The sequence below is a fragment of the Camelina sativa genome, chromosome 11 (assembly GCF_000633955.1).
Source record: "Camelina sativa cultivar DH55 chromosome 11, Cs, whole genome shotgun sequence".
Classification (NCBI taxonomy): domain Eukaryota; kingdom Viridiplantae; phylum Streptophyta; class Magnoliopsida; order Brassicales; family Brassicaceae; genus Camelina; species Camelina sativa.
In genome coordinates, this window is record NC_025695.1 from 46,321,387 (window position 1) to 46,331,983 (window position 10,597).

A 10,597-nucleotide genomic window follows, 5' to 3' on the forward strand; every position below is an offset into this window, starting at 1 on the left:
TTTTTTTTTTTTTTTTTTTTTGACAATGCTCTCATTTTTTTTTTGTTAGACAAATAAAAATTTCTATGATCAAGTTTCTTTTGTGGGTATTTTGAGTTGGCTGCCCTCCTCGGAGATTCCTATATCCTGCGGAGTTCCGAATACCTAGGAACCATGATAAAATCTTCTTACAGGTTCCAAAGTCCAAACTGTATTCGTTCCAAGAGCTGTCATTTTCGTGGTTATTACGAGTTTGAACAAACTATTTCGCAATTGATACGGAGAAAACAAGAGAAAGCATGGTAAAGAGGGACCCGGCATTTTGACAGGACTCTGTGCTATCAACTACAACAGGTTACGTTGGCACAAAATTGGAGGAATTTGGTTTTATTAGATTATCTAACAGTTTTGTCTAATTAACACAATTTTGATTTATGCTACATTTTTACAATTGTTAAATTAGACACAAAAATTGAATATCATAATCAATGTTGGTACTTGCAAGGACATTCACGCCTCTTGGTTTATTCAAATGCAGTAATACAAACTTCCCATATATAAATATGTTCCGTATGTTTTTTAATTGATCCATGTTTTAGAAGAAAAAAGAGAACTTGTTTAAAAAAATAACATATTTTCAAAATTTTAGGTGTAGTTATTGTTCTTTCTCACAATTTATTCCTACGATATACAATTTCTTTCAAAGATTATGCAACATTTTCTAAAAGATTATAATTGTGGCCTATCATTTCAGGATTATATTTATATAATAAGTGAATTTGGCGTAGCTAAAAGACCACAACATGAAGAGCTAGCTACTTTTTAGACAAAAACAAAAATGAAAAGTAAAGAAATGACGGGAAGATGGGTACTCTTACCTCTTGGGTAAGATTTATGCGGTTCTCTTACTCTTGGCATTTCTTTTTTCTTTATATATATATTGTAATATTAAGTTAATTAATATACATAAATGTTTACCTTATATCAATTTTGTTATGTATACATAGCTGATAGCTCATATAGCTGTTTGTTTTGGTATTTTAGTTTTATATTTTTTAATCTACAGGTTTGATTATTACATGAGAGATTACAAGATGATGGATAATTTCTCGCCAAACAGAATATCCCAGTACAAAATAAATAAATGAGGATGTCAGATGAATCATCGCTTTAATAAAGTATCTAGTCTATTTCTGGGTTTCCTCTTGCATGCAATTTTTTTTATTGTAACACACCTTCTGATAAATATATATATATATATATATATGTTATAAAATACTTCTTGGCTGATTTTTATAGTATAACTAGATAAATCAAATCTTGATTGGTATATGTGTACGAGTTCATCTGTGATATAGATATATATATGGGGACGGATTATGTTTTACGTATTCGACACAACTATAAATTTATGAGTGTCAACTAAGGTTGGTTCAATTTTTCGTAATTAGAAAATATCATTTATGTAATATAAGATGAATCTGATGTAGCCTAATTTTCTTACTTGCCTAAAGTCTTTTAGGTTTTCATGTGATTAACACATTGTTTAGGTATTTTTTGGGTGTATTTGAAGTATAAGATATCTTATAAGTCTTAATTACGAGTTGAACTGGACCAAAACACTTGGAAAATCAGAGCAAGATGATCGTGCAAAACCACGTATCGACTACTGATCATGTTTATCTAGTGGCCGCAACTGATTTCTAGCGAATCCAACTTTTAGTAGCTGACTCGTAATCATCTTGAAACCAAAAACCACGGTTCGATCTAGTTTGGTAACAAATTTGACCTGGTTCGAAGACGTCTGTTCAGAAGCTCCTAGGATTGATATATATATCCGTGTTTCTTTGCGTAAGTAGTGTGCAAGATTGATAAGTGCATCAGTGGCTGGATCATTTTGGGCTTTTACTGGACCTATTCTCTACGTTAGAGCTTTTTTTTTGTTGTATGCTCACTTATAATTTTGGTTCAATACCGGTTTTACTCAAGTTCAAGATTTCCCATTTTGGTTCCGAAAACAAACAGTTAATACATATGTTTACAAATCACAAAACTATTAATAAATTATGAAACCAAAATTCCTAGTTTTGAAAAATTAATGTAATAACCATAGTAGTTATTAAAACACTAAGGATTCCTGGGCCACTAGACCCATAACTATTTAGGTCCAAGCAAAATCCTTTCTACAATCAATTTACTAAAATCACAAATGGAAGTAGTTCATGTAATATGTAGTCTACTTTTCTGAGAAAAAAACAAAAGTTAAGAAAATTATATGGTTGATCACTCTTTTTTACCGTACCGAGCTCTTGATTCTTATTACACTGTTTTTATACTTTTGGGAGGTGATCATATTATTAAATTATTAAGAAAGAAGGATAAATTGTTTTTGTAAATGGAAATAAACTGGTGAACAATTAACATCTAATTATGACAAGTGTGGTTAAAATACGTATCCATGTAAAACCCGCAATTAACTTTGAACATAAGATTTCAAGTTCATCTTACATATATAAATATACGCAGCCCAAGTTAGAAAAAATACAAATTTTAATCCAACCCTCCTTTCGGTTTGGGAAACTAGCTATAAATATATTTTGTCATTAAGTAAAAATGGATGGTTTAGGGCAAGATTATCCGTAGTCTCTTATAAGGGGTTGTTAAACACTGTTTGATTTTTTTATGAACTAGGTTTTGAACCCACGCGATATATTTTGATGAAAATTATATATGATTAATGATGGTAATAAAATATTATCTTATAAAAAATTTAAATTAGTATTAAAGAAAAAAATGAAATTTCATATACATAATTTTTTTAAATATAAAAATCAGTTGTGTTATAAAATCAAATCTGATAAAAAAAATCATGAATTTAACTCGACGATCAGGCGGGACAAATCAAACTGATAACCTCACATATCCTAAACCATTTCTTTGACCACCAGAAAAACGAAACAATTTTATAATCATGAATTTAACTCGTTTTCATATTTAGTTCTTACCACCTATGTTTTTGTGTTTTTTATTCAATGATTTCTTATTCTTCATATTATTTCTTGTCATTTTCATTGTCAAATTTTGTGGTAATTGTCATCGTTACTTTTATCTTTTGGTTATTCGTTATACTCTTTTTCGTCTTCTTCCTCGTCAACTTCTTCACATTCTTCTACTGAAAAACTTTTTTTTAGACTACTACACAACTTGTTAAACCATCAAACTCCAAGTACAAAATCATTTATTTTCTCATAAAATTTGTGAAATTCATGAAGACCATCATAGTCAACACATGCACCCAATTATTGATAATCATCCATATACTTATTTGGTTTTACATCCACACGTTTAGAAACTTCTCAAACCAAAATCCTTACTTGGATTACAATATATTTTAAAAACATAATAAAATATACTAATAATTATTTCTTTAATATGAATCATATGATATATAGAAATATGAGTACAATATAAGAACATATTAATTATAAATAAATAATATCATTTATATTATATCATCAAATAATATCAACCATATCATATTATCAAATAACTGTAACTGTATATAACTGTAACTGTATATAATTGTAACCGCTTGAACCGAAACCGTATTTAAATGTAAACGTTTAACTATTTATTAAACGGTTATGGTTAAGGTTTAACAAAATTTCTAACCATAACCGATGGTTAATAAACCGTAACCGTGACAACCATAATCCTGGTGATGCATATATATAACTAATAAAATATATGTGTTTGTCGTCCATCTTTCTTCTTTAAACCCCAAAACTTGACTCTAACATCAAATTGAGGTCTTGCGATGTCAATTCTTCTTCCTTAGACCCAAAAATAAAAACTTAATGAAAGAATATCAACTCATCTATAAAATCATACACAAAAATATGTTTTACAGCTCATAAGAAATAAAAAGCACAAACGTAGAGAAATAAGATAATTTATGTTTTACATCAATATTTATAAGATTTTAATCTTTCAAAAGGTTTCGAAATATAAAATTTGAACCTTTTAAAAAGTTTCAATATTTATAATATTTTAAACTTTTAAAATTTAAAAATTATAATATTTAAAAACTTTTTAAAAGCTAAGAACTTTTAAAAGTTTTAATATTTATAATAATTAAACTTTTAAAATTTTGAAATATTATAATATATTTTTTTGAAACTTTTTAAAGTTTTAATTTGATCAAATAAAAAACCGGATCAAACCGAATAAAACTTTTAAACTTGGATGCTTGATAAATCAAGTTTTCCTGCTCATTCGTTGTTGGAAGCATATTAATCTTATTTATACTGGTTCTGACTCATTGTCTAAAAATTTAAAGTTAAAGTTAATTTTTTCTATATTTTGATAAAAATTATATATGATTGATGACGGTAATGAAATATTATCTTATAGAAAACTTTAAATTACTATTAAGGAAAAATTTAAATTTCAGATACACAATTTTTAAAAATATAAAAATCATGAATTTAACTCGACATCCAGGCGAAACGGATCAAACTGGTGACCTCACATATCCTAAACCATTTCTTTGACCACCAGAAAACGGAACAGTTTTATAATCATGAATTTATCTCGTTTTTCATATTTAATTGATCGCTATCACCTATGTTTTCGTGTTTTTTATTCAATGTTTTCTTATTCTTCATATTCTTTCTTGTCATTTTCACAGTCAAATTTTATGGTAATTGTCATCATTACTTTTACCGTACGGTTCTTCGTTATACTCTTCTTCTTATTCTTCCTCGTCAACTTCTTCACATGCTTCCACTGAAAAACCTTTCTTTTAGACTACCACACAACTTGTTAACCCATCAAACTCCACGACCAAAATCATATATTTTCTCATAAAAATTGTGCAATTCATGAAAACCAGTATAGTCAACACATGCACTNTGCTCATTCGTTGTTGGAAGCATATTAATCTTATTTATACTGGTTCTGACTCATTGTCTAAAAATTTAAAGTTAAAGTTAATTTTTTCTATATTTTGATAAAAATTATATATGATTGATGACGGTAATGAAATATTATCTTATAGAAAACTTTAAATTACTATTAAGGAAAAATTTAAATTTCAGATACACAATTTTTAAAAATATAAAAATCATGAATTTAACTCGACATCCAGGCGAAACGGATCAAACTGGTGACCTCACATATCCTAAACCATTTCTTTGACCACCAGAAAACGGAACAGTTTTATAATCATGAATTTATCTCGTTTTTCATATTTAATTGATCGCTATCACCTATGTTTTCGTGTTTTTTATTCAATGTTTTCTTATTCTTCATATTCTTTCTTGTCATTTTCACAGTCAAATTTTATGGTAATTGTCATCATTACTTTTACCGTACGGTTCTTCGTTATACTCTTCTTCTTATTCTTCCTCGTCAACTTCTTCACATGCTTCCACTGAAAAACCTTTCTTTTAGACTACCACACAACTTGTTAACCCATCAAACTCCACGACCAAAATCATATATTTTCTCATAAAAATTGTGCAATTCATGAAAACCAGTATAGTCAACACATGCACTCAATTATTGATAATTTCATCCATATTATTCGATTTTAGATCTACACGGTTTGAAACTTCTCAAACCAATATCATTACTTGCAGAGAAAGTAATATGAACACATATATAGTTAAAACAATATTTATGCTTTTCGTCAATCCTTCTTCTTTAAACTCAAATAACATCAAATCAAGGTCTTGCGACGTCAATCCTTATTTTTTAGACTTGAAAATAAAAATTTACTGCGAAAGTATCAAATCATCTGTAAAGTCATACACAAAAACATGTTTTACAGCTCATAAGATATATAAAGCACAAACGGAGATAAGTAAGATATTTTCAAGATATTAAAAATTTGATATATAATATTTTGTAATTCTTAAACTTTTAAATTTTTAATAGAGATTAAATTTTTAAAATATTTCAAACTTTAGATGTAGTTTAAATATTTGTAACATTTTTTTTTGAGTTAAATATTAATGACACTTTAACTTTTTATAGAGTTTAAATAGTTATAATTTTTTAACATTTTTATGGAAGTATTTATAATATTTCTAAATATTCTATATTAAATATTTAAACCTTTATATATTTAATTTGCTAAAATAAATCAAATAAAACTTCTAAATTTGGAAACCTGATAAATAAGCATAAATCAAGCAAACCTGATAAATTTATAGTTAAAAACATATTAGTTTTATTTATAATGGTTCTCAGCCATTGTCTAAATTTTTTTAGCCGATGTGGGATGTTGTAAATTTTTTTTTTATTTCTATAGATTTTACTTTTTTTTTTCTAAAAAAATCTTAATATATAGATTACTGATATATTTCTTAAAATGTTATTAGTGAAATATCTAATTCTTATTAATTTTTTTAAATTCTATATGGACACCTTTAGGAGTTTATAGCTTCAACTTTTTATTAGTATAGATATAATGTCTTAAAATTTCTATGGAGGTTAAGTAATTGTAATGTTTTAAAACATTCTATGAAGTTTAAATATTTTTAATATTTGAACCTTTTAAAATTTTCAAGTTTCAATATTTATAATATTTTAAACTTTTAAAATTTATAAATTATAATTTTTTAAAAACCTTTTAAATGTTAAGAAATTTTTAAATTTTAAAAATTATAATATTTTGAAACCTTTAAAAGCTAAGACTTTTAGAAGTTTCAATATTTATAATATTTTAAACTTTTAAAAGGTTCGAAATATAATATTTGAACCTTTTAAAAAGTTTCAATATTTATAATATTTTAAACAGTTAAAATTTAAAAATTATAATATTTAAAAACTTATAAAAAGCTAAGAACTTTTAAAAGTTTCAATATTTATAATATTTAAACTTTTAAAATTTTTAAATATTAAATTTTTTTGAAACTTTTTAAAGTTTTAATTTGATCAGATAAAAAACTGGATCAAACCGAATAAAACTTTTAAACTTGGACGCCTGATAAATCAAGCTTTCTTGCTCATTCGTTGTTGGAAGCATATTAATCTTATTTATAATGGTTTTGAACCATTGTCTAAAAAATTTCTAGCCGATGTGGGATATTGTACATAGTTCTTTTATTTACATAAATTTAAAATTTTCCTTTTTCTAAAAAATTCTGGAAATTTTAAAAATGTTAATGAATGACATGTCAAATCCTAATTGGTCGTTTAAAAAATATCTTAATATTGAAAATTCTGGAAATCTTAAAAATGTTAATTAGTCACATGTCGAATTTCGATTGGATGTTTAAAATCCTAGGTGGACAGTTTTAGGAGCTTATAGCTTATACTTTTTATTAGTATAGATTAATTGTGTATTTTTTTGAATATAAGAACCCATGTTCTCTTAGTTAAAATTTTCTCCTCCAATGGTAGGTTCTAATTTTGGGTCTCTTATTTTTGAAAATATTGTTTTTTTAAAATTTAAAAATTTTAAATAGAATAAAAGTTGTATAAATGTGTAAACATTTAAGATTTTATAAAAATAGAAAAAATTGCATTTAATTAATTTTCAAACATACAAAACATAAAACATATTAGTATATTACAATAGAAATATAATTCATAAATGGAAAAAATGATTAATTGTAATACAGATTTGTGCCAAATTTTTTAAAACCAAGAACTCTTGAACATAGTCAAGGATCATAGATTACATGTAAACTCTGGCTTGTTTGTACCGACCACAAGGCATATACTCTAGCTGCAGAACATCTCCATTCATCAGCATCACCAGTTTCCGGCTAACCATCAAGCTTAATCCTTCTTCTGACACATCTTCCTCAGTCCCAAACATTTGCTCCCGTCTGCGTTAACCTGTTTTCATCAACCCAATATTCTCAGTGCACTTCTTTTTTTTAACATCATACTGTGCATTCTAATTAAACAAAAAGGAGTTCGCTAACACTACTACCTTTGTCTAAACCCAATAAGAAGAAGCAGGCTTCTTCAAATCAGAAGCAGCGCTCAAGAGAGACTGCAATGTAGAACAAAGAACAAACATAACAGTTAAGAGACAAAACAAAACAGATGTCCCTGTATAACAAAGAACAAACATAAGTTTCTGCAGTTAAGAGACAAAACAAAACATATGATGATATTTTGAAGTCTTGTCTCTTCTTACAAAATCTCAAATTCTATGTAGCCGGTGTGGAAGTGCAATGTATCATTTCAAGCTGGGGACTTGTTCAGTGAGCATCTTGCTGTGTAAACAGCTGAAGCAGCAAGCATGGAGGGACAGAACATCAAGGTGTCGTAATGCATCATCCCCAATTCAGCGAGAAAGTGTACCATATTCTCCATCTACATGATACAACCAGCAAAACCAAAGTTATTAACTTTCCACCAAATTACATTGTGTTAACAGAAATCTGAAACTGGAGTATATATATGTAAATCAGTCTTCATTCAGCTCATTCCGGGGAAAGATGTTGATTATGGGAGCAATTGGGTTTCTGAGAAAATGAGATGAACTTTTTTAACAAACAATGGTAGCATTTTGGTAAAAGAAACTCAAATGCAACACAAGTAAAACTCAAATGCTGTGAATGTGTTCAGATTCAGCAGCTCAGAAACCTAAATTTCTAAAATGTCTAAGAGAAGGAGATGTTGCAATATTATTCTTTCTTCTAGTAGGTAAGGAAGATGAACCTATTACGGACGAAATACTGAGAGATGAAACTCAGAACTGTTTACGGTCTTGTGTATCCATAGTTTAGTCCATTTAACCTCAAAATAAAACATAGAGTTGATCACAATCATGCCTAAATTGAAAACAAACTTATCAATCATGCCCAAATTGAAAACATACTAGAAGCTAGATCGAACAAGAGCAATAGTAGAAGCTAGAAGCTTAATCGAACAAGCAGAATAAAACTGTCTCGAATTCTTACTATCAGAATGAGAAACTTACCATGAGAAATAGGTTCAATCTCCTCTGATTCCAATCTGATTCAATCTCCTCCGATTGATTCGACTCTGAATTCAATCTCAATCGGGCCAAAAAAATATTTGAGAGATTCTGCTTGTTCGACAGAGAGAGAGGGGAAGAGGAAGAGAAAGAACACAATCGGGCTATAAAAAATAATTGCTCTCAATAAAACTCTTTGCGCTGACACGTCACAGTCTCTTATCCAAAACAGAGTATACTAAATAAGGGGAGCTGTTCTTGTTTTTTTTCTTTTCTGATTTATTTTTTTCCCTTTTTCCCTTAAAACTCCTCTTAAGGTATTAGTAATTTTTTTTTTTTTTTTCATTTATATGTGTGTGTGATTTAAGATATAAGCTCTGAGTGTTTTTTATATTAAATGTTTTATATCTGCTTCCAACAACTTTCTTCTTTTTGCTGCAGATTACATATCATGTTTTTTTCTTATGCTTTGTCTTTTTTTTCACCACGTATGTATAGGAGGAAGTCACTTTTACATAGAATCTTGTATTCTATATTTTTATGGGTTATACAGGCTCATTTATAGAATAAAAAGAACTTAATTCTAGAAAGTACATAGTATTCTTGATGATATGAACCCAAATCAATTTTTGTAACCAATTCGCATCCACCATTATCTTGTCAAAACGATGGAATGGAAGTACATATTACAAAACTTAACTTAAAAATATGACGAGAATATTACATAGTATAAAGAAACTAAAAGGGAAAGAATTATCAGTAAGGGCAAAATAAAAAAGGACAAAACGGTTAGGGCCTAGCTAGGTGAGTGAAATGAGATAAAAAAAAAAAAATTAGATGTGTTAAAATTAGATGTGTTAAGGAAGATGTCGTGTGGGACTCAATTTATTTCATTTCTAGTTCTGATCATACCATCACGTGCCTCTATCCAACCTCTCCTCGCCTATTGTTTGGTAATTCAAAGTGTGTCATAAAACAAAGGATACGTCGATTATAATTTTTCATCTTGAGTGTTTAAAATCATATTTTATGTATATGGTTGTCTAATAATACCTTCCAATAAACATTAGTCCACCATTATAACCAGATAGAGCTTCGCAGAGTTAATTAGTTTTCTGTACAAGGATTTGGTGACTGTTGCGATGACATTATAATGATATACCAAAATAATAACCAAATAATATACCACAGCAAATTGTAGATCTAACAATAGTATAGTTTTCTAAAAAATTATATATATACCGAGTTTAGATTTAGGATTCTTAAGCGTTTTAGTCAAAACATTAATGGATTGGACGACTGATTAACATGGGCATGAAGGCATCACTAGGTTTACCTAATGTATATATATGGAGGTTACAAAGAATATATGATGTCGAACGACTAAAAAAGAAGAGAATATAGGACATAAAAAAAGATGTGCTACGTAATATAAATATATAGATCAATACACACAAATTTCAAGCATCACGCATAACAGCTTTATAACGGAATAGATTCGTCATGGGACGAAGGAAAGAAGGATAGAGAAGATGTGCTAAGGATCATTTCATAAAGTTACCTTTTATAGTTTTTTTTTTTAATATAAAAATTATTCTTACGAGAACTTTATAGCATTGTTAGTGATTATTTCGTATTCCGTTTTTAATAAATACAAAAATATTGTTTTTTTTT

General features: G+C 27.9%; 1 long non-coding RNA gene across 4 annotated transcripts; it reads right to left on the minus strand.

Annotated features, from left to right (window-relative positions):
• LOC104726730 lies at nucleotides 7,570–9,147 on the minus strand. 4 transcript variants are annotated; one of them, XR_758084.2, is made up of 5 exons: nucleotides 8,927–9,147; nucleotides 8,665–8,742; nucleotides 8,138–8,468; nucleotides 7,928–7,990; nucleotides 7,570–7,830 (listed from the first exon to the last, which is right to left on the minus strand). It is a non-coding gene; the product is annotated as an uncharacterized LOC104726730 (long non-coding RNA). The 4 variants fall into 4 exon arrangements; XR_758085.2 differs by having other exon boundaries at nucleotides 7,573–7,830; nucleotides 8,138–8,316; nucleotides 8,927–9,133; XR_758083.2 differs by lacking the exon at nucleotides 8,665–8,742 and having other exon boundaries at nucleotides 7,573–7,830; nucleotides 8,927–9,137.